Below are 23,536 nucleotides of genomic sequence, written 5' to 3'. Positions count from 1 at the left end.
TAGGCTGTGTTTGCTCCAAATAGGCCTATTCACCTGAGTTGAAGAAACACATGTATCTCTCCAAAGAAAACCATCTACGTTATTGGCCTCAGAATTTAGAACATTGTATCCCTGTGAAAATTGAATTAGGTTTAAAAGGAATACTTCCCAGAAGTCATAGTTTTCAAGGTGGAGAAAGGTTCATTTTGTTTCAAATAGACCTATTCAGCTAGGTTGAAGAAAAGCATCTCTCAAAAGAAAACCATCTCTGTTTGAGACAGGAGTATATAGCACATTTTTTCCCTTTGGGAATTGAGTTAGTTTTTGAAAGGTATACATCCTGCAAATCAAAGATTTCAAGGGGGGGAGGCTCATTTTGTTCCAAATAGGCCTATTTATCTAAGTTGAAGAAACACATGTATCTCTCGAGTAAAAACCATCTATGTTAGAATCAGGAGCATCAACCACATTGTGCAAATTGATAGTTTTTGAAAGGAGTACTTCCTGCAACTTAGGTGTTTCAAGTGGAGATAGGCTCTGTTTTCTCCAAATAGGCCTATTCAGCTGAGTTGAAGAAACACATGTATCTCTCCAAAGAAATTATTTAAGTTAGAAGCTGCATCATCTACCACATTTTTTCCCTGTAAGAATTATTTTAGTTTTTGAATGGAATACTTCCTGCAATCATAATTTTCAAAATGGAGAAAGGCTCATTTTCTTTCAAATAGGGCTATTCAGGTACGTTGAAGAAATACACGTATCCTCTCAAAAGAAAACCATCTGTGTTAGAAGCAGGAGTTTTTCAAGGAATACTTACTGGAAATCAGAAATTTCAATGTGGAGAAAGGCTCATTTTGTTCAAAATAGGCCTGTTCTGCTAAGTTGAAGAAACACATGTGTCTCTGGAAAGAAAACTGTCAGTGTTAGAAGCAGGAGTATCTCGCACATTGTTTCCCTTTCCAAACTGACTAAGTTCTTGAAAGGAATACTTCCTGCAACTTAGGAATTTCATGTTGAGATGAGCTATGTTTGCTCCAAATAGGCTTATTCAGCTTGCATTCAAGAAACACATGTATCTCTCCAAAAAAAAATCTATGTTAGACTCAGGAGGTCTTGCACAATGTTGCCCTGTGAGAATTGAGTTAGCTTGTTAATAGAATATTTGCTATCTGAAAACCTTTTGAAGTGGGAGGGTGATTCACTTTATGAAAAGTACCCACGTCAGATGAAATGGAGAAACACATGTATCTTATAGAAAAATACAATGTGTTAGAGGCAGGAGTATCTTGCACATTGCTTACCTAAGAGAATTGAGTCACCTGTTGAAAGGAATAGTGCCTACCACTCAGTGTATTCATGTGTGAGGACCATCACCTTTATGCAAAATAGCTCCATTCAAGTGAATGGAACAATCCCTGTTTCTCTTGTAAGAAAAGCATCAATGTTAGAACCAGAAGGGTCTATCACAATGTTCCCCTGTGAGAATTATCTTAACTTTTTAAAGGAATACTGCTTCCCTCTTAGTCTTTTCATGTGTGAGGAACATCAAATTTGAGCAACATTGCTCCATTGAAGTGAACGGAACAATCAAAGTTTCTCTTCTAAGAAAACCATTAATGTGAGATGCATGAGGGTGTAGCACAATGTTTCCCTGTGAGAATTGAGTTAACTTTTGAAAGGAACACTGTCTACCTCTCACTGATTTCATGTGTGAAGGACATGAACTTTATACAAAATTGCTCCTTCAAGTCAATGGAAGAACTGTATCTCTTGTAAAAAAATATGAATGTAAAAAGCAGGAGGGTCTACCACATTCTAAACTTGTGAAAATTCAGTTAGCTTGTGAAAGGAATACAGGCTACCTCTCAGGGATTTCAAATGTGAGGACCATCACATTTGTGCAAAATAGCTCCATTCAAGTAAATGGATGTAGCATGGTATCTCCTGCAAGAAAATCATCAACATTAGAAGCAGGAGGGTCTAGCACATTGTTTAACTATGAGGAATGAGTTAGCTTGTTAAAGGAATATTTGTGATTTGAAAGCATTTTGAGTGGGAGAATCATTCACTTTATGAAAAGTCCCCACTTCAGATGAAATGGAGAAAGACTTGTATCGTATGGTACAATACAACGTGTTAGAGTCAGGAGTGTGTTGCACCTTGTTTCCCTATGAATGTTGAGTTACCTATTGAAAGGAATACTGCCTACCTCTCAGTGTTTTCATGTGTGGGGAACATCAACTTTGTGCAAAATAGCTCCATTCAAGTGAATGGAACAAGCACTGTTCCTCTTCTATGAAAACTATAGATGTTAGAAGCAGGATGGTCTATTGCAGTGTTTAGCAGTGAGAATTGTGTTACATTTTGAAAGGAATACTTGCGATCTGAAATCATGTTGAAGTGGTAGAATCATTCAATTTATGAAAAATACCCTCTTCAGTTGAAATGGAGAAACACATGTATCTTATGAACAATACATTCTGTGTTAAAAGCAGAAGTGTCTTCCACATTTTTCCCTATGAGAATTGAATTTCCTTTTGAAAGTAATATTGCCACCCTCTCAGGGTTTCAAGTGTGAGTGATTCAAGGAAGAACTACACAGGAATTTCAGGTGCTCAGGGTTTTTGATCCTGCCCTGAAAATGAAAGCAGAGACATACTCTAGCAGAAGATGTCAGAAAAATACTTGCCAAGAATTTAATTGTAGAGAAGAGAAGAGAAAGTCTGCATATTAGGGAATGCAGGGGGATGGGAAAAGCAGTGATTCAGTGGGTCAGTTGGGGTTGATTTTTAAAACCTTTTTTGCATTGTGAGGGCAGACATGCTTTTATGGTGCAAGCGGTAATTTCCCAGAAAGGAGTAGTGTGTCTTTCACTTCACTCAGACTGTCCTTCATGAGGAAGATCCCCTTTGTGTAAAACAAGTTGATTCATGTGAATGGAAGAATCACTGTATCTCTTGAAAGAATATAATAATGTTAGAAGTATGGGTCTAGTATAATGTTTTCCTGAGAGAACTGAGTTCATTTTTGAAAGGAATACTGCCTACCTCTCAGGGATTTCAAACATGAGTAACATCTCCTTTGTGCAAAATAGCTCCATTCAAGTGAATGGAAGAAGCACACTATCTCTTGTAAGAAACCATCAATGCTAGAAGCAGGAGGGTATAGCACAATGTTTCCCGGTGACAATTGAGTTAATTTTTAAACAGAATACTGGCTACTTCTTAGGGTTTTCAAATGTGAGGAACATCATCTTTGTGCAAAACATCTCCATTCAAGTGACAGAGGAAGCACTGTATCTCTTCAGAAAACAACCAATCTTAGAAGCAGGAGGTCATAGCACATTATTCAGCAGGGAGAATTCAGTTAGCTTGTTAAAGGAATACTGCCTACCTCTCAGGAATTTCAAATGTGAGGAACATAACCTTTGTGCAAAATAGCTCCATTCAAGTGAATGGAAGAAGTACTCTATCTCTTGCAAGAAAATCATCAATATTAGAAGCAGGAGGGTCTAGCGCAATGTTTCTTTGGGAGAATTGAGTTAATTGTGGAAAGGAATACTGCCTATTGCTCAGGGTTTTCAAATGTGAGCAACATCATCTTTGTGCAAAACAGCTGTATTCTACTGAATGGAAGAAGCACTGTATTTCTTGACAGAAAACGATCAATATTAGAAGCAGGAGGTTCTAGCACATGATTTAGCTGTGCGAATTGACTTATACTGTTCAAGGAATATTTACGATCTGAAAGCGTTATGAAGTGGGAGAATCATTCAATTTTTGAAAAGTACCCACTTCAGACCAAATGGAGAAACACATGTATCTTATGAGCAATACAATCTGTGTTAAATGCAGAAATGTCTTGCCCATTATTTCCCCATGAGAATTCAGTTACATATTGAAAGGAATACTGCCTACCACTCAGTATTTTAATGTCTGAGGAAAAACACCTTTGTGCAAATAACTCCATTCAAGTCAATGGAACAAGCACTTTTTCTCTTGTAAGAAGAGCATCAATGTTAGAAACAGGAGGGTCTACCACAATGTTCCCCACTGAGAATTGAGTTAACTTTTTAAAGGAATACTGCCTACCTCTCAGTCTTTTCATGTGTGTGGAACATCAACTTTGTGCAACATTGCTCCATTCAAGTGAATGAACAAGCGCTCTCTCTTCTAAGAAAACAGTCAATGTGAGAAGCAGGGTGGTCAAACACACTGTTTGCCTATGAGAATTCAGTTAACTTTTGAAAGGAACACTGATACCTCTCAGTGCTTTCCTGTGTGAAGAACATGAACTTTGTACAAAATTGCTCCTTCAACTCAATGGAAGAAGCACTGTATTTCTTGTAAAAAAATAAATGTAATAAGGAGGAGGGTCTACCACATTATTTCCCTGTGCAAATTCAGTTAGACTGTGAAAGTAATACTGCCTACCTCACAGGGATTTCAAATGTATGGAACATGACCTTTCTGCAAAATAGCTCCATTCAGTGAATGGAAGAAGCACGCACGGCATCTCTTCTAAGAAAACAATCAGTGTTAGAAACAGGAGGGTCTAGCACGTTGTTTACCTGTGAGAAATGAATTAGCTTGTTAAAGGAATATTTGCGATTTGAAAGCATTTTGAACTGGGAGGATCATTCACTTTATGAGAAGGACCCACTTCAGATGAAATGGAGAAACACTTCTATCTTATAGCACAATACAATGTGTTCGAGTCAGGAGTGTATTGCACATTGTTTCCCTAGGAGAATTGAGTTACCTATTGACAGCAATACTGCCTACCTCTCAGTGTTTTCATGGGTAAGCAACATCAACTTTCTGCAGAATAGCTCCATTCAGAACATGGAACAAACACTGCATCTCTTCTAGGAAAAGAATCAATGTTACAAGCAAGAGGGTCAAAAAACGATCCCCTGTGAGTATTCAGTTAACTTTTGAAAGAGACACTGCCTTCCTCAAAGGGTTTTCATGTGTAAAGAACATGACCTTTGAACAAAATTGCTCCTTTGTGTCAATGGAAGAAGCATTGTATTTCTTTTTTTTATTTATATATTTTTTATTTTATTCATACGTGCATACAATGTTTGGGTCATTTCTCCCCACTTCCCCTACTGCCTCCATTACACCCCCGGCCCCCTCCCTCTTCCCCGCTACACCCTCGCTACCCAGCAGAAACTATTTTGCCCTTATCTCTAATTTTGTTGAAGAGAGAGTATAAGCAATAATGGGAAGGAGCAAGGGTTTTTGCTACTTGAGATAAGAATATCTACAAAGGGAGTTGACACGCATTGATTTCCTGTGCATGTGTGTTACCTTCTAAGTTAATTCTTTTTATTTATTTATTTATTTATTTTATTATTCATATGTGCATACAATGCTTGAGTCATTTCTCCCCCCTTCCCCCATCCCCTCCTTTACTACCCACTCTGCCCCCTCCCTCTCCTCCCCACCCCTTTAATACCTGGCAGAAACTATTTCACCCTCATCTCTAATTTTGTTGAAGACAGCGTATAAGCAATATTAGGAAGGAACAAGGGTTTTTGCTAGTTAAGATGAGGATAGCTATACAGGGAGTTTACTCACATTAATTTCCTGTGCATGTGTGTTACCTTTTAGGTTAATTCTTTTTGATCTAATCTTTTCTGTAGTTCCTGGTCCACTTCTTCTATTGGCCTCAGTTGCTTGTAAGGTATCTGCTTTAGTTTCTGTGTGTTGAGGGCAACAAATACTATTTAGCTTTTTAGGTGTCTGACCTATCCTCATACATCCCATGTGTGCTCTCACTTTATCATGTGATCAAAGTCCAATCCCCTCTTGTGTTTGCCCTTGCTTGATCTAATGTCCGCATATGAGGGAGAACATTCGATTTTTGATCTTTTGGGACAGGCTAACCTCACTCAGAATGCTGTTCTCCAATTCCATCCATTTACCAGTGAATGATAACATTTCGTTTTTCTTCATGGCTGCATATAATTCCATTGTGTATAAATACCACATTTTATTGATCCATTCTTCACTATTGAGGCATCTTGGCTGTTTCCATAACTTGGTTATTGTGAATAGTGCTGCAATAAACATGAGTGTGCAGGTGCCTCTGCAGTAACGTGAGTCACATTCTTTTGGGTATATCCCCAAGATTGGTATTGCTGGATAAAATGATAGACCAATGTTTAGCTTTTTAAGTAGCCTCCAAATTTTTTTCCAGAGTGGTTGTACTAGTTTACATTCCCACCAGCAGTGTAGGACGGTTCCTTTCTCCCCATGTCCTCACCAACACCTGTTGATAGTGGTGTTGCTAATGATGGCTATTCTAACAGGTGTGAGGTGGAATCTTAGTTTGGTTTTAACTTGCATTTCCTTTATTGCTAGAGATGGTGAGCATTTTTTCATATGTTTTTTGGTGAATTGAATTTCTTCTTTTGAGAAAGTTCTGTTTAGTTCACGTCCCCATTTCTTTATTGGTTTTGGGACAATTTAGTTTTTTAAGTTCCCTATATATTCTGGTTATCAGTCCTTTGTCTGATGTGTAGCTGGCAAATATTTTCTCCCACTCTGTGGGTGTTCTCTTCAGATTAGAGACCATTTCTTTTAATGAGCAGAAGCTTTTTAGTTTTTTGAAGTCCCATTTATCTATGCTCTAATTTGTTGTCCTGCTGGGGTTCCATTGAGAAATTTCTTACCTATACCTATTAATTCCAGAGTGTTTCCTACTCTTTCCTGTACCAACTTTAGAGTTTGGAGTCTGATATTAAGATCCTTGATCCATATTGAGTTAATGTTGGTATAGGGTGATATACATGGATCTAGATTCAGTTTTTTTTTTTTAAATGGAATACTCTGGTCTTATTTTTTTTCTTTTATTATTCATATGTGCATACAAAGCTTGGGTCATTTCACCCCCCTGCCCCCACCCCCTCCCTTACCACCCACTCTGCCCCTCCCTCTCCTCCCCACCCCCTCAATACCCAGCAGAAACTATTTTGCCCTTATTTCTAATTTTGTTATACAGAGAGTATAAGCGGTAATAGGAAGGAACATGGGTTTTTGCTGGTTGAGATAAGGATAACTATACAGGGCCAGGGCATTGACTCACATTGATTTCCTGTGCGTGGGTGTTACCTTAGATTCAGTTTTTTGCAGACTGCTAACCAGTTTTCCCAGCAGTTTTTTTTGAAGAGGCTGTCTTTTCTCCATTGTATATTTTTAGCACCTTTGTCAAAGACAAGTTGGTTATAGTTGTGTGGCTTCATATCTGGGTCCTCTATTCTGTTCTTCATGCCTGTTTTTGTGCCAGTACCATGCTGTGTTTATTGTTATTCTTTTGTAATATAGATTGAAGTCAGGTATCGTGATACCTCCAGCATTGTTCTTTTGACTGAGTATTGCCCTGGCTATTCGTGGCCTCTTGTATTTCCGTATATATTTAATGGTAGATTTTTTCAGTGTCTTTAATGAATGTCATTGGAATTTTTATGGGAATTGCATTAAACATGTAGATTACTTTGGGGAGTATAGATATTTTCGCTATATTGATTCTACCAGTCCATGAGCATGGGAGATCTTTTCACTTTTTATAGTCTTCCTCAAACTCTTTCTTCAGAAGTTTATACTTTTCCTTCTAGAGGTTGTTCATATCCTTTGTTAGATTTACACCTAGGTACTTGATTTTTTTTAGGCTACTATAAATAGAATCATTTTCATATATTTTTTCTCAGTTTGTTCATTATTATTGTATAGAAATGCTAATGATTTTTCTATGTTGATTTTATATCCCGCTACCTTGCTATAGCTATTGATGGTGTCTAGGAGATTTGCAGTAGAGTTTTTTGGGTCTTTAAAGTATAGGATCATGTCATCTGCAAATAGGGATATTTTGACAGCTTCTTTACCTATTTGTATTCCTTTTATTTCTTCTTCTTGCCTAATTGCTCTGGCTAGGAATTCCATTGCTATGATGAATAGCAGTGGAGATAGTGGGCATCCTTGTCTAGTTCCTGATTGTAGAGGGAATGGTTTCAGATTTTGTCCATTAAGTATAATTCTGGCTGTGGATTTATCATATACAGCTTTTATAATGTTGAAGTACTTTCCTTCTACTCCTAGTGTTAGAGATTTTATCATGAAATGGTGTTAGATCTTATCAAAGACTTTTTCTACATCTATTGAGATGATCAACTGGTTTTTGTCTTTGCTTCTGTTAATGTGGTTTATTACGTTTGTTGATTTTCATATGTTGAACCACCCCTGCATCCCTGGGACGAAGCTACCTGGTCAAGGTGAATGATCTATTTGATGTGTTGTTGAATTCAGTTTGCCATTATTTTATTAAGGACTTTTGCATCAATGTTCATTAAGGAGATTGGCCTATAGTTCTCCTTTTTTGGAGGTGTCTTTGCCTGGTTTTGGGATAAAGTAATACTGGCTTCATTAAATGTTAGGCAGCTTTCCTTCCCTTTCTATTATGTGGAACAGTTTAGGGAGGGTTGATATCAGTTCTTCTTTAAAGGTCGGATAGAATTCAGCAGAGAATCCATCTGGTCCTGGACTTTTCTTTTTGGGGAGACTCTTGATTGCTGCATCAATTTCATTTTGTGTTATAGATCTATTGAGGTGATTAATATCCTCTTGGTTCAGTTTTGCATGATCATATGTATCTAGAAATCTGTCCATTTCTTTAAGATTTTTGAATTTATTTGAATATAGGTTCTTGACGTAGTCTCTGATGTTTTCCTGGACTTCCATGGTGTTTGTTGTTATCTCCCCTCTTACATTCCTGATTTTAATTTGGGTTTTTTCTCTCCTCATTTTAGTCAGGTTTGCCAGGGTCTGTCGATCTTGTTTATTTTTTCAAAGAACCAAGTTTTAGTTTCATTAATTCTTTGTATGGTTTTTTTGGTTTCCATTTCATTGATTTCAGCTCTTATATTTATTATTTCTCTCCTTCTATTTGTTTTTGGATTTGCTTGGTCTTGTTTTTCTAGGAGTTTGAGAAGTATCATTAGGTCATTGATTTGGGATCTTTCAGTCTTTTTAATATATGCACTCATGGCTATAATCTTTCCTCTCAGGACTGCCTTTGCTGTGTTCCAGAGGATTCGATAGGTTGTGCTTGCATTTTCATTGACTTCCAAGAATTTTTTAATTTCCTCTTTTATTTCATCAATGATCCATTGTTCATTAAGCAATGAGTTATTCAGTTTCCAACTGTTTGCATGTTATTTGTCTTTACTTTTGTTGTTTATTTCTAATTTTATTGCATTGTGATCAGATAGTATGCATGGTATAATTTCTATTTTCTTATATTTGCTGAGGCTTGCTTTGTGCCCCAGGGTATGATCTATTTGGAGAAGGTTCCATGGGCTGCTGAGAAGAATGTATATTGTGTAGAAGTTGGATGAAATGTTCTGTAGACATCAAGTAGGTCCATTTGATCTATGGTATATTTTAGATCTAAGATTTCTTTATTGATTTTTTGTTTGGATAACCTATCTATTGATGATAATGGGCTGCTAAAGTCTCCCATGACCACTGTGTTAGAGTTAATATATGCTTTCAGGTTCTTCAGGGTATGTTTGATGAAATTGTGTGCGTTGACATTGGGTGCATATAGGTTGATAATTGTTACTTCCTTTTGGTCTATTTCCCCTTTTATTAGCATGGAATGTCCATCTTTATCTCATTTGATCAATGTAGGTTTGAAGTCTACTTTGTCAGAGATAACTATTGCTAGTCCTGCCTGTTTTGGGGGGCCATTGGCTTGGTAAATCTCCTAGCCTTTCATCCTAAGCCTATGCTTTTTTCTGTTGGTGAGATGGGTCTCCTTTAAGCAACAAATTGTTGGATCCTCCTTTTTAATCCATTTCTTCAAATGGTGCCTTTTGATGGGGGAATTAAGTCCATTAACATTAAGCATTAGTACTGATAGGTATTTGGTGATTCCTGTCATTTAGTTGTCTTAGTTGTTTGAAGGTTTAATTGTGTGTACCTAAATTGAGGTTACTCTCTACTTTCTTGCTTTTTCTTTTCCTGTGGTTTGGTGCTGTCTGCCCTTTCATGGTTATCTTGGGTTTCTCTTTCTGTATGCAGAATACCTTGAAAAATCTTTTGTAGTGGTGGCTTTGTGGTCACATATTGTTTTAGTTTCTGCTTATCATGGAAGACTTTTATTCCTCCATCTATTTTGAATGATAGTTTTGCTGGGTAGAGTTATCCTAGAGTTGAAGTTATTTTCATTCAGTGCCCAGAAGATCTCACCCCAAGTTCTTCTTGCTTTTAATGTTTCTGTTGAGAAGTCTGCTGTGATATTGATGGGTTTACCTTTGTATGTTATTTGTTTTTTCTCTCCTACAGCCTTCAATACTCTTTCTAGGGTATCTGCACTTGTTGTTTTAATGATTCTATGCCATGGGGTCGTTCTATTTTGGTCTGGTCTGTTTGGTGTTCTAGAGGCCTCTTGAATCTGTATGGGAATAGATTACCTTAGATTTGGGAAACTGTTATTATTTTTTTAATGTATTATGCATTCCCTTTGCTTGTACCTCTTCTCCTTCTTCAATGCCCATGATTCTCCGGTTTGGTTTTTTGATGGAGTCAGTGAGTTCTTGTATTTTCTTTTCACAGGTCTTGAGTTGTTTTTCCTTTAATTACCATTTCATCTTCAAGTTCTGACATTTTGTCTTCTGTTTGTTCTATTCTGCTGGATTGGTCTTACATTTTGTTTTGCAATTCTGTTTTGTTCTTTTTTCTGAGGTTTTCCATATCCTGAGTTTCTTCCTCTTTAATGTTGTCTATTTTTACCCTGAGTTCATTTATCATTTTATTAATCATGTTCTTTGTTTCACTTTGGTGTTTATAAAATCATCAATGTTAAAAGCAAGAGAGTCTCAAGCACATTGTTCAGCTCTGAAAATTGTGTTAACTTGTTATAGGAATATTTGTGATCTGAAAGCATTTTGAAGTGGAAGAATCATTCACTATACGAAAAGTACCTGCTTCAGATGAAATGGAAAAACACATGTATCTTATGGGCAATACAATCTGTGTTCAATGCTGAAGTGTCTTGCACATGATTTCCCAATGAGAATTCAGTTTCCTTTTGAATGGAATACTGCTTCTACCTCAGGGATTTCAAATGTGAGGTATCAAATACATCCATTCAAGTGAATGGAAGTAGCACTGTGTATCTGTAAGAAAATCATCAATGCCACAAGCAGGAAGGTCTACAACAATGTTAACTGTGAGATTTGACCTAGCTTGTTAAAGGAATATTTGCGATATGGCAGTGTTTTAAAATGGGAGAATCATTCATTTTATGAAAACTACCTGCTTCAGAGAAAATGCACACACACATGTGTCATATGGAACAATACAATCTATTAGAGGCAGAAGTGTCTCGCACCTTGTTTCCCTGTGAGAATTGAGTTACCTGTTGTATGGAGTGCTGCATTCCACTCAGTGTTTTCATGTGTAAGGACCATCACCATTGTGCCAAAGAACTCCATTGAAGTGAATGGAAAAAGCCCTATTTTTCTTCTAAGAAAACCATCAATGTTAGAAACAGTAGGGTCTACCAAATGTTCCCCTGTGAGAACTGACCTACCTTTTATAAAGAATACTGCCTACCTCTCAGTCATTTCATGTGTGAGGAACATCAACTTTGTACAACATAAATCCTTTCAAGTGACTGGAAGAAGCACACTATCTGTTGTAAGAAAATCATCAACGTTAGAAGCAGTAGGGTCTAGCACACTGTTTAGCTGTGAGAAATGAGTTAGCTTGTTAAAGAAATATTTGAGATTTGAAAACATTTTGAAGTGGGGGAATCATTCACTTTATGAAAAATACCTGCTTCACACAAAATGGAGAAACACTTGTATCTTATGGCACAATACAATGTGTTAGAGGCAGGAGTGTCTTGCACCTTGTCTCCCTGTGAGAATTGAGTTACCTGTTGAAAGGAGTACTGCCTACCACTCAGTGTTTTCATGTGTGAGGACCACCACCATTGTGCCAAATAGCTCCATTCCAGTGAATGGAACAAACACTATTTCTCTTGTAAGAAAATCACAAATGTTAAAAGCAGTAGGGTCTACCAAAGGTTCCCCTGTGAAAACTGACCTTCCTTTTTAAAAGAATACTGCCTATTTTCAGTCTTTTCATGTGTGAGGAACATCAACTTTGTGCAAAATAACCCCATTCAAGAAAACAGAAGAAGCACTCTATGTCTTCTAAGGAAACTTTCAATGTTACAAGAAGAAGGGTCTAGCACAATGTTTCCCTGAGAGAACTCAGTTTTTGAAAGGAATACTGCCTACCACTGAGGAACAGGTGTGTGAGGAACATCACCTTTGTGCAAAATAGCCTCATTCAAGTGAATGGAAGAAGCACTGTATCTCTTGTAAGAGAACAATTAATATTAGAACTAAGGCGGTATAGCACGTTGTTTGGTGCTGAGAATTGAGTTAGATTTTAAAAGAAGTACTCTCTATCTCTCAGGGTTTTAAAGTTTGAGGAACATAATCTATGTGCCAAATAGACCCATTCAAATGAATGGAAGAAGCACTGAATCTCTGATAGGAAAGCTAGCAATGTTAGAAGCAAGGGGGTCAAGCAAAATATTTCCCTGAGAGAACTGAGCTATTTTTGAAAGGAATACTGCCTACCTCTCAGTGATTTCAAATGTGAGTAACATCACCTTTGTGCCAAATAGCTCCTTCTAGCTGTATGGAACAAGCATTGTTTCTCTTCTAAAATAACCATTAATGTTAGAAGCAAGTAGGTCTAGCACAATATTTAGCAGTGAGAATTGAAGTAACTTTTAAAAGAAATAATGCCTACCTCTCAGGATTGTAAAGTGTGAGGAACATCATCTTTGTGTAAAATAACCACTTTCAAGTCAATTTAAGAAGCATTCTATGTCTTGTAAGGAAACTGCCAATGTTAGAAAAAGGAGCATCTAGCACAAAGTTTCCCTGGGAGAACTGATTAAGTTTTGAAAGGAATGCCACCTACCACTCCATATTTTCATGTATGAGGAACATCACCTTTGTGCAAAATAGCCCCATTCAAGTGAATGGAAAACCACTGTATCTCCTGTAAACAAACTATAAATGTTAGAAGCAGGAGGGTCTAACACATTATTTCCCTGTGAAAATGGAGTTAGCATGTGAAAGGAATACTTGTGAACCGAAAGCATTTTGAAGTGGGAGAATCATTCATTCTTTGTAAAATAGCATTTTTGGGTGCACAGAAGTAACACATGTATCTTATGGAACAAAACAATGTGTTAGAGGCAGGAGTGTCTTGCACATGGTTTCCCTATGAGAACTGAGTCACCTATTGAAAGGAATATTGCCTACCTTTCAGGGTTCTCAACTGTGAGCAACATCTCTTTTGTGTCAAATAGCCCCATTAAACTGAAAGGAAGTAGCACAGTATCTCTTGTAAGGAAATCATCAACGTTAAAAGCAGTAGGGTCAAGCACATTGTTTAGCTGTGAGAAATAAGTTAGCTTCTTCAAGGAATATTTGCTTTTTGAAAGCATTTTGAAGTGTGAGAATCATTCACTTTATGAAAAGTACCCGCTTTAGATGAAATGGAGAAACATTTGTATCTTATGGCAAAATGCAATGTGTTAGAGGCAGGAGGGTCTTGCACCTTGTTTCCCTATGAGAATTGAGTTACCTGTTGAAAGGAACACTGCCTAACACTAAATGTTTTAATATATGAGGAACATCACCATTGTGCCAAATAGCTCCATTCAAGTGAAAGGAACAAGCAGTGTTTCTCTTGTAAAAAAAGCATTAATGTTAGAAGCAAGAGGGTCTAGCACATTGTTTAGTAGTGACAATTGAGTGGACCTGTATAAGGAATACTGACTATCTCTCAGTGTTTTTAGGTGTAAGGAACATCATCTTTGTGCCAAATAGACCCACTAAGGGAAAGGAAGAAGCACTGTATCTCTTGTAAGAAAACTATCAATGTTAGAAGCAGGGAGGTCTAGCACAATATTTCACTGAAAGAATTGTTAGTTTTTGAAGGGAAACTGCCTACCTCCCAGGGATTTCAAATGTGAGTAACATCACCTTTGTGCCAAATAGCTCCTTTCAAGTGAATAGAACAAGCACTATTTCTCTTCTAAGAAAACCAATATTGGTAGAAGCAAGAAGGTCTAGCACATTATTTTGCAGTGGGAATTGAGATAACTTTTAAAAGGAATAGTAACTATCTCTCAGGATTTTAAAGTGTGAGGAACATCATCTTTGTGCAAAATAGCCAATTCTAGCAAATGGAAGAAACACTATGTCTTGTAAGAAAACTTTCAATGTATGGAGAAGGAGGGTCTAGCACAATGTTTCCCTGAGTGAATTGAGTTAGTGTTTGAAAGGAATAATGCCTACATCTCAATGTTTTCAAATGTGAGTAACATCACCTTTGTACCAAATAGCTCCATTCAGGTGAATGGAAGAAGGACTGTATCTCTTGTAAGAAAACTATCAATGTTAAAAGCAGAAGGGTCTAGCACCTTGTTTAGCACTGAGAATTCTGTTAAATTTTAAAAGGAATACTGACTCTCTCCTGGTTTTAAAATGTGAGGAACACCAACTTTGTGCAAAATATCCCCATTCAAGTGAATGGAAAAGCACTGTATCTTTGGAAAGAAAAACACCAATGTTTGAAGCAGGGGGGTCTAGCACAATATTTCTGTGAGAGAATTGAGTTAGTTTTGGAAAGGAATACTGCTGAACTCTCAAGGATGTCACATGTGAGTAACATCACCTTTGTGCCAAATAGCTCCTTTTAACTGTATGGAACAAGCACTATTTTTCTTTTAAGAAAACCCTTACTGTTAGAAGCAAGAGGGCCTAGCATCTTATTTAGCAGTGAGAATTGAGATAATTTTTAAAGGGAATAATGCCTATCTCTCAGGGATTTAGAGGGTGAAGAACATCACTTTTGTGCAAAATAGACCCTTTCAAGTCAATGGAAGAAGCACTCTATGTCTTGTAAGAAAACTTTCAATGTTAGGAGAAGGAGGGTCTAGCACAATGTTTCCCTGAGAGAACTGTGTTGGTTTTTGAATGGAATGCTGCCTACCACCCAGTGTTTTCATGTGTGAGGAACATCACCATTGTGCCAAATGGCTCCATTCAAATGAATGGAACAAGCACTGTATCTGTTGTAAGAAACCATCAATGTTAGAAGCAGGAGGGTGTAGCACAGTGTTTAGCAGTGAGAATTGAGTTAGTTTTTGAAAGGAATACTGTCTCTCTCTCAGGGTTTTAAAGTGTGAGGAACATCAACTTGTTGCAACATTGCTCAATTTAAGTGAGTGGAATAAACACTGTTTCTGTTCTTAGAAAATCACTAATATTAGAAGCAAGAGGGTCTACCACTTTCTTTAGCAGTGAGAACTGTGTTGACATTTAAAATGAATACTGCCTATCTCTCAGGGATTTAAAGTGTGAGGAACATCAACTTTGTGCAAAATAGCCCCATTCAAGGGAATGCAAAAGCACTGTATCGCTTGTAAGAAAACCATCAGTGTTAGAAGCAGGGGATTCTAGCACAATATTTCCCTGAGAGAATTTTGTTAGTTTTTGAAAAGAATACTCCCTACCTCTCAGGGATTTCAAATGTGAGTAACATTACCTTTTTGCCAAATACTCCTTTTAACTGTATGGAGCAGGCACTGTTTCTCTTCTAAGAAAACCATTAACGTTAGAAGCAAGAGAGTCTAGCATGATATTTAACAGTGGGAAATGAGATAAATTTTAAAAGGAATAGTAACTATCTCTCAATATTTTAAAGTGTGAGGAACATCATCTTTGTGCAAAATAGCCAATTCTAGCCAATGGAAGAAACACTCTATGACTTGTAAGAAAACTTTCAATGTAAGAAGGGTCTAGCACAATGTTTCCCTGAGTGAATGAGTTAGTGTTTGAAAGGAATAATGCCTACATCTCAATGTTTTCAAATGTGAGTAACATCACCTTTGTGCCAAACAGCTCCATTCAGGTGAATGGAAGAAGCACTGTATTCTTGTATGAAAACTATCAATGTTAAAAGCAGAGGGTCTAGCACCATGTTTAGCACTGAGAATTCTGTTAAATTTTAAAAGAAATACTGTCACTCTCTACCGGTTTTAAAGCGTGAGGAGCATCAACTTTGTGCAAAATAACTCCTTTAATGTGAATGGAGGAAGCACTCTACCTCTTGTAAGAAAACTATCAGTGTTAGACGCAGGGGGGTCTAGCACAATATTTCCCTGAGAGCATTGAGTTAGTTTTTGAGAGGAATACTGCCTACCTCTCAGGGATTTCAAATGTGATAACAACACCTTTCTACCAAAGGGCTTCTTTTAACTGTGTGGAACAAGCACAGTTTCTCTTCTAAGAAAACCAATTATATTAGAAGCAAGAGGGTCTAGCATGTTATTTAGTAGTGAGCATTGAGATAACTTTTGAAAGGAATATTGCCTATCTCTCAGGATTTCCAAGTGTGAGGAATATCATCTTTGTGCAAAATGGCCCCATTCTAGTGAATGGAAGAAACACCATATCTCTTGTAAAAAAATTATCAATGTTAGAAGCAGGGGGGCCTAGCATAATGTGTCCCTCAGAGTGTTGAGTAACTTCTTTAGAAAAGAATACTGTCCACCTCTCAGGGATTTCAAATGTAAGATTACCTTCTGCCAAATAGCTCGTTTCAAGTGAATGGAAGAAGCACTATATCCCTTGGGAGAAAATAATCAATATTAGAAGCAGGAAGTTCTAGCACATTGTTTAGCTTTGTGAATAGAGTTAGCTTATCACAGGAATATTTGTGATCTGACAGCATTTTGCAGTAGCAGAATCATTCACTTCATGCAAAGTACCCTCTACAGACAAAATGTACAAACACATGATTCTTATGAAGAGTACAATCTGTGTTAAATGCAGAAGTGTCTTGCACATTGTTTCCTATGAGAAGTGAGTTTCCTCTTGAAAGGAATTCTGCAGCCCTCAGGATTTTGAAGTGATTGATGCAAGGCAGACCTGCACGGGAATTTCAGGTGCTGAAGGTTTTGAGCCTGCTCTAATTGAGGAAGATCAGCTTTGTGCTTAAGAGTTTCTTTCATGTGGATGGAAGAAGCACTGTGTCTCCTGAAAGAAAATCATCAAGTTCCAAGCAGAAGGGTCTAGCACGTTGTTTCTGGCTGAGAAATGAGTTACCTGTTGAAAGGAATACTGCCTACCACTCAGGGTTTTCATTTGTTAGGAACATAACCTTTGTGCAAAAAGCCCCATTCAAGTGAGTGGAAGAAGCACAGTATCTCTTGTAAGAGCACCATTAATGTTAGAAGCAAGAGGGTGTAGCCCATTGTTTATCAGTGAGAATGGAGTGAAATTTTAAAAGAAATACTACCTCTCACTCAGGGTTTTAAAGTGTGAAGAACATTAACTTTGCGCAAAATTGCCCTATTCAAGATAAAGGAAGAAGCACTGTATCTCTTGTAAGAAAACTACCAATGTTAGAAGCAGGAGGGTCTAGCACCTTGTTTTTGATGAGAATTGAGTGACCTGAATAAAGGAATACTGCATACCAGTCAGTGTTTCCATGGGTGACGAACATAATCTTGTGCAAAATGGCCCCTTTGAAGTGAATGGAGTAGCACTGTATCTCTTCTAAGAGAACCATTAATGTTAGATGCAAGAGGGTCTAGCAGGTTCTTTATCAGTGGGAATTGAGTGAAGTTTTAAAAGGAATACTGCCTCTCTCTCAGGGTTTTAAAGTGTGAGGAACATCATTTTTGTGCCAAATAGCCCCTTTCAAGTGAAGGGAAGAAATACTGTATGTCTTGTAAGAGAACCACAAATGTTACAAGCAAGATGGTCTAGCACCTTGTTTAGCAGTGAGAATTGAGTTAGTTTTCAAAGGAATACTGCCTGCCTCTCAGGGTTTTAAAGTGTGAGGGACATCATCATTGTGCAAAATAGACCCTTTCATGTGAATGTGAGAAGCACTCTATCTCTTGTGCAAAAACAATATCAATTCTAGAAGCTGGAAGGTCTAGCACATTACTACCTTGTGAGAGTTGAGTTAGCATGTGAAAGGAATGCTTGCCAATGGAAAGAGTTTTGAACTGGAGGATCATTCACTCTTTGAAAAATACCCATTTCAGATGAAATGGAGAAACACTTGTATCTCACGGTACAAACCAATGTGTTAGAGGCAGGAGTGTCTTGCACATTGTCTCCCTATGAGAATTAAGTTACCTCTTGATAGGAATATTGCCTGGCACTCAGTGTTTTCACTTGTGAGGAACATCACCATTGTGCCAAATAGCTGCATTCAAGTGAAAGGAATGAGCCCTGTTTCTCTTGTAAGAAAACTAGTAATGTTAGAAGCAAGAGGGTCTAGCATGTTATTTAGCAGTGAGAGTTGAGTTAGCATGTGAAAGGAATGCTTGCCAACCAAAAGAGTTTTGAACTGGAGAATCACTCATTCTTTGAAAAATACCCGCTACAGTCGAAAAGGAGAAACACATGTATTTCACAATACAAAACAATGTGTTAGAGGCAGGTGTGTCTTGCACCTTGTCTCCCTATGAGAATTAAGTTACCTGTTGAAAGGAATATTACCTGCCACTCAGAGTTTTCATTTCTGAGAAACATCATTGTGTCACATAGCTGCATTCATGTGAATGGAAAAGGCCCTCTTTTTCTTGTAAGAAAACCATTAATGTTATAAGCAAGCAGGTCTAGCACATTGTTTAGCAGTGAGAGTGGAATTAGCTTTTAAAAGGAATACTGCCTATATCTCAGGGTTCTAAATTGTGAGGAACATCATCTTTGTGCGAAATAGACCCTTTCATGTGAATGGGAGATGCACTCTATCTCTTGTTAAAAGAAACTATCAATTTTAGAAGCAGGAGGGTCTAGCACACTGCTCCCTCTGAGAGTTGAGTTAGCATGTGAAAGGAATGCTTGCCAACTGAAAGAGTTTTGAACTGGAGAATCATTCACTCTTTGAAAAATACCCGCTTCATACAAAATGGAGAAACACTTGTATCTCATGGTACAAAATAATGTGTTAGAGGCAGGAGTGTCTTGCACCTTGTTTCCCTATGAGAATTGAGACTTGTTTAAAGGAATACTGCCTAACACTCAGTGTTTTCATGGGTGAGGAACATCAACTTTGTGCAAAATAGCCCCATTCAAGTGCATAGAAGAAGCACTGTATCTCTTGTAAGAGCACCAATAATGTTAGAAGCAAGAGGGTGTAACACATTGTTTAGCAGTGAGAATGGAGTGAAGTTTTAAAAGGAATACTGCCTCTCAGGGTTTTAAAGTGTGAAGAACATTAACTTTGTGCAAAATCACCCTTTTAAAGAAAATGGAAGAAGCACTGTATCCCTATAAGAAGGTTATGAATGTTAAAAGCAGGAGAGTCTAGCACCTTATTTCTCAATGAGAATTGAGTTAACCATTGAAAGGGCTAATGCCTAACACTCAGTGTTTTCATGGATGGAGAACATAACCTTTGTGCAAAATAGCCCCATTCAAGAAAATAGAAGAAGCCCTGTATCTGTTGTAAGATAACCATTAATGTTAGAAGCAAGAGGGTCTGTATGTTGTTTAGCAGTGATAAAAGAGTTAGCTTTTAAAAGGAATACTGCCTATCTCTCAGGCTTTTAAAGTGTGAGGAACATCATCTTTTTGCCAAATAGCTCCATTCAAGTGAGTGGAACAAGCACTGTTTCTCCTGTAGGAACTGCATCAATGATAGAAGGAGGAGGGTCTATCACAATGTTCCCCTGTAAGAATTGAATTAACTTTTTAAAGGAATATGGCTTACCTCTCAGTCCTTTCATGTGTGAGGAATATCATCTTTGTGCAACATTGCTCATTTCAAGTGAATGGAACAAGCATTCTTTCTCTTCTAAGAAAGCCATCAATGTTAGAAGCAAGAGGGTCTAGCATGTTGTTTGCCAGGGAGAGTTTTTAATTTTTAAAAGGAATACTGCCTATCTCTCAGGCTTTTAAAGTGTGAAGAACATTATCTTTGTGCAAAATAGACCTTTTCAAGTGAATGAAAGAAGCACTGTATCTCTTGTAAGAAAACTATCAATGCTAGAAGCAGGATGGTCTAGTGCCTTGTTTTTCGATGACAATTGAGTGAGTTGTTTAAAGGAATACTGTCTACCACTCAATGTTTTCATGGGTGTGGAATATCACTTTTGTGCAAAATCACCCTTTTCAAGAAAATGGAAGAAGCACTCTGTCCCTTGTTAAAAAAAAAACTATCAATTATAGAAGAAGGAGGGTCTAGCATGCTGTTTCCTTGTGAGAGTTGAGTTAGCATGTGAAAGGAACGCTTGCCAACTGAAAGGGTTTTGAACTGGATAATCATTCACTCTGAAAAATACCCACTTCCTACGAAATGGAGAAACACTTGTATCTCACAGTACAAAATAATGTGTTAGAGGCAGGAGTGTCTTTTCTCCCTATGAGAATTGAGTGACTTGTTTAAAGAAATACTGCCTAACACTCAGTGTTTTCATGGATGAGGAACATCAACCTTGTGCAAAACAGCCCCATTCAAGTGAATTGAAGAAGCACAGTTTCTCTTGTAAGAGAACCATTAATGTTAGAAGCAAGAAGATGTAGCACATTGTTTAGCAGAGAGAACGGAGTGAAGTTTTAAAAGGAAAAATACCCGCTACAGTCGAAAAGGAGAAACACATGTATCTCACAGTACAAAACAATGTGTTGGAGACAGGAGTGTCTTGCACCTTGTCTCCCTATAAGAATTAAGTTAACTGAAAAAACTGAAACACTCAGCGTTTTCATTTCTGAGGAACATCACCATTGTGCCACATAGCTGCATTCATGTAAATTTAACAGGCCCTGTTTCTCTTGTAAGAAAACCATTAATGTTAGAAACAAGAGGGTTTAGCACGTTGTTTAGCAGTGAGAATTGAGTTAGCTTTTAAAAGGAATACTGCCTATCTCTCAAGGTTTTAAATATGAGGAACATCATCTTTATGCAAAATAGACCCTTTCATCTGAATGGGAGAAGCACTCTATCTCTTATGAAAAAAAACTATTAATTTTGGAAGATGGAGGGTCTAGCACATTTTTTCCCTGTGAGAGTTGAGTTAGCATGTAAAAGGAATGCTTGCCAACCAGAAGAGTTTTGTACTGGAGAGTCATTCACTCTTTGAAAAATATCTGCTTCAGACAAAAAGGAGAAACACTTGTATCTCATGGTAAAAAACAAAGTGTTAGAGGCAGGAGTCTCTTGCACATTTTCTCCCTATGAGAATTAAGTTACCTGTGGTAGGAATTTTGCCTGTCACTCAGTGTTCTCATTTGTGAGGAACATCACCATTTTGCCAATAGCTGCATGCAAGTGAATGGAACTAGCCCTATTTCTTTAGTGAGAAAACCATTAATGTTAGAAGCAAGAGGGTCTAGCACATTGTTTAGCAATGAGAATTGAGTTAACTTTTAAAAGAAATACTGCTTATCTCTCAGGGTTTTAAAGTGTGAGGAACATCATCTATGTGCAAAATGCACCCTTTCAAGTGAATGGAAGAAACACTGTACACTTGTAAGAAAACTATCAATATTAGAAGCATGGGGGTCTAGCATAATTTGTCCCTGAGAGTATTGAGTTAGTTTGAAAGGAATACTGACCACATCTCAGGGATTTCAAATGTGAGTAACATCACCTTTGTGCCAAATAGCTCCCTTCAAATGAATGGAACAAGCAGTGTTTCTCCTGTAAGAAAAGCATCAATGTTTGGAGCAGGAGACTCTAGAACAATGTTCCGCTGTGAGAATTGAATTAACTTTTGAATGGAATATGGTCTACATCTCAGTCTTTTCCTGTGTGAGGAACATCAACTTTGTGCAACATTGCTCAAGTCAAGGACATGGAAAAAGCCTTATTTCTCTTCTAAGAAAACCATTATTGTTAGAAGCAAGACTGTCTGGCACGTTGCTTATTGGTGAGAATTGAATAACTTTTAAAAGGAATACTGCCTATCTCTCAGGATTTTCAAGTGCAAGGAACATCACCTTTGTGCAAAATGGCCCCATTCTAGTGAATGGAAGAAACACTGTATCTTTTGTAATAAAACTATCAATGTTAGAAGCAAGCGTGCCTAGCATAATGTGTACCTGAGAGTGTTGAGTTACTTTTTGAAAGGAATACTGTCCATCTCTCAGGAATTTCAAATGTGAGGAACATCAACTTTGTGCCAAATAGCTCCTTTCAAGTGAATGGAAGAAGCACTATATCCCTTGGGAGAAAATAATCAATGTTAGAAGCAGGAGGTTCTAGCACATTGTTTAGCTTTGTGAATAGAGGGAGCTTATCACAGGAATATTTGCGATATGAAAGCATTTTGCAGTGGCAGAATCATTCACTTTATGAAAAGTACCCGCTTCAGACAAAATGGACAAACACATGTATCTTATGAACAATACAATCTGTGTTAAATGCAGAAATGTCTTGCATATTGTTTCCCTATAAGAATTAAGTTTCCTCTTGAAAGGAATTTGGCCTCCCTCAGGGTTTTTAAGTGAGTGATGCAAGGCAGACCTGCACAGGAATTTCAGATGCTGAGGGTTTTGATCCTGATCTGGAAATGAAAGCAGAGGCATTCTCTATCAGAATATGTCAAAAAGATATTATTTGCTGAGAATTTAATTGTAGAGAAGAGAAGAGAAAGTTTGCATATTAGCGAAAGCAAGGGGTTGGGAAAACCAGTGATTCAGTGGATCAGGGTGGGGAGTGATTTTTAAGCCTTTTTTGCATTGCCTGAGGACACAGATGCTTTTCTGATGCAAATGGGTGTTTCCCAGAGAGGGGGACTGTGTCCTTCACTTCACCTTTCACTTCACCCAACCTGTCCCAATTGAGGAAGATCAGCTTTGTGCTTAACCATTTCTTTCATGTGAATGGAAGAATCACTGTGTCTCCTGAAAGAAAATCATCAATGTTCCAAGCAGGAGGGTCTAGCTCATTGGTTCCGGATGAGAATTGAGTTACCTGTTGAAATGAATACTGCCTACCACTCATTGTTTTCCTGTATCAGGAACATTACTTTGTGTAAACTAGCTCCATTGAAGTCAAAGGAAAAAGCACTGTATCTCTTGGGAAAACAATCAATGTTAGAAGCAGAAAGTTCTGACACATTATTCAGCTGATGGAACTGAGTTGATTTTGTAAGGAATACTGCCTACCTCTCAGGGATTTCAAATGTGAAGAACATGACCTTTGTGCAAAATAGCTCCATTCAAGTGGATGGAAGAAACACTGTATCTCTTCTATGAAAACAATCAATGTTAGAAGCAGGAGGTTCTAGCACATTGTTTAGCTTTGGTAATTGCATTACCTTGTTAAAGGAATATTTGCTATCTGAAAGCATTTTGAAGTGAGAGAGTCATTCACTTTACGAAAAGTATCCACTTTAAACAAAATGGAGAAACACATGTATCTCATGGAACAATACAATGTATTAGAGGCCAGAGTCTCTTGCACACTTTTTCCCTATGAGAATT

Source organism: Castor canadensis, chromosome 16, assembly GCF_047511655.1.
Source record: "Castor canadensis chromosome 16, mCasCan1.hap1v2, whole genome shotgun sequence".
Classification (NCBI taxonomy): Eukaryota; Metazoa; Chordata; class Mammalia; order Rodentia; family Castoridae; genus Castor; species Castor canadensis.
This window is presented reverse-complemented; position numbering follows the sequence as displayed.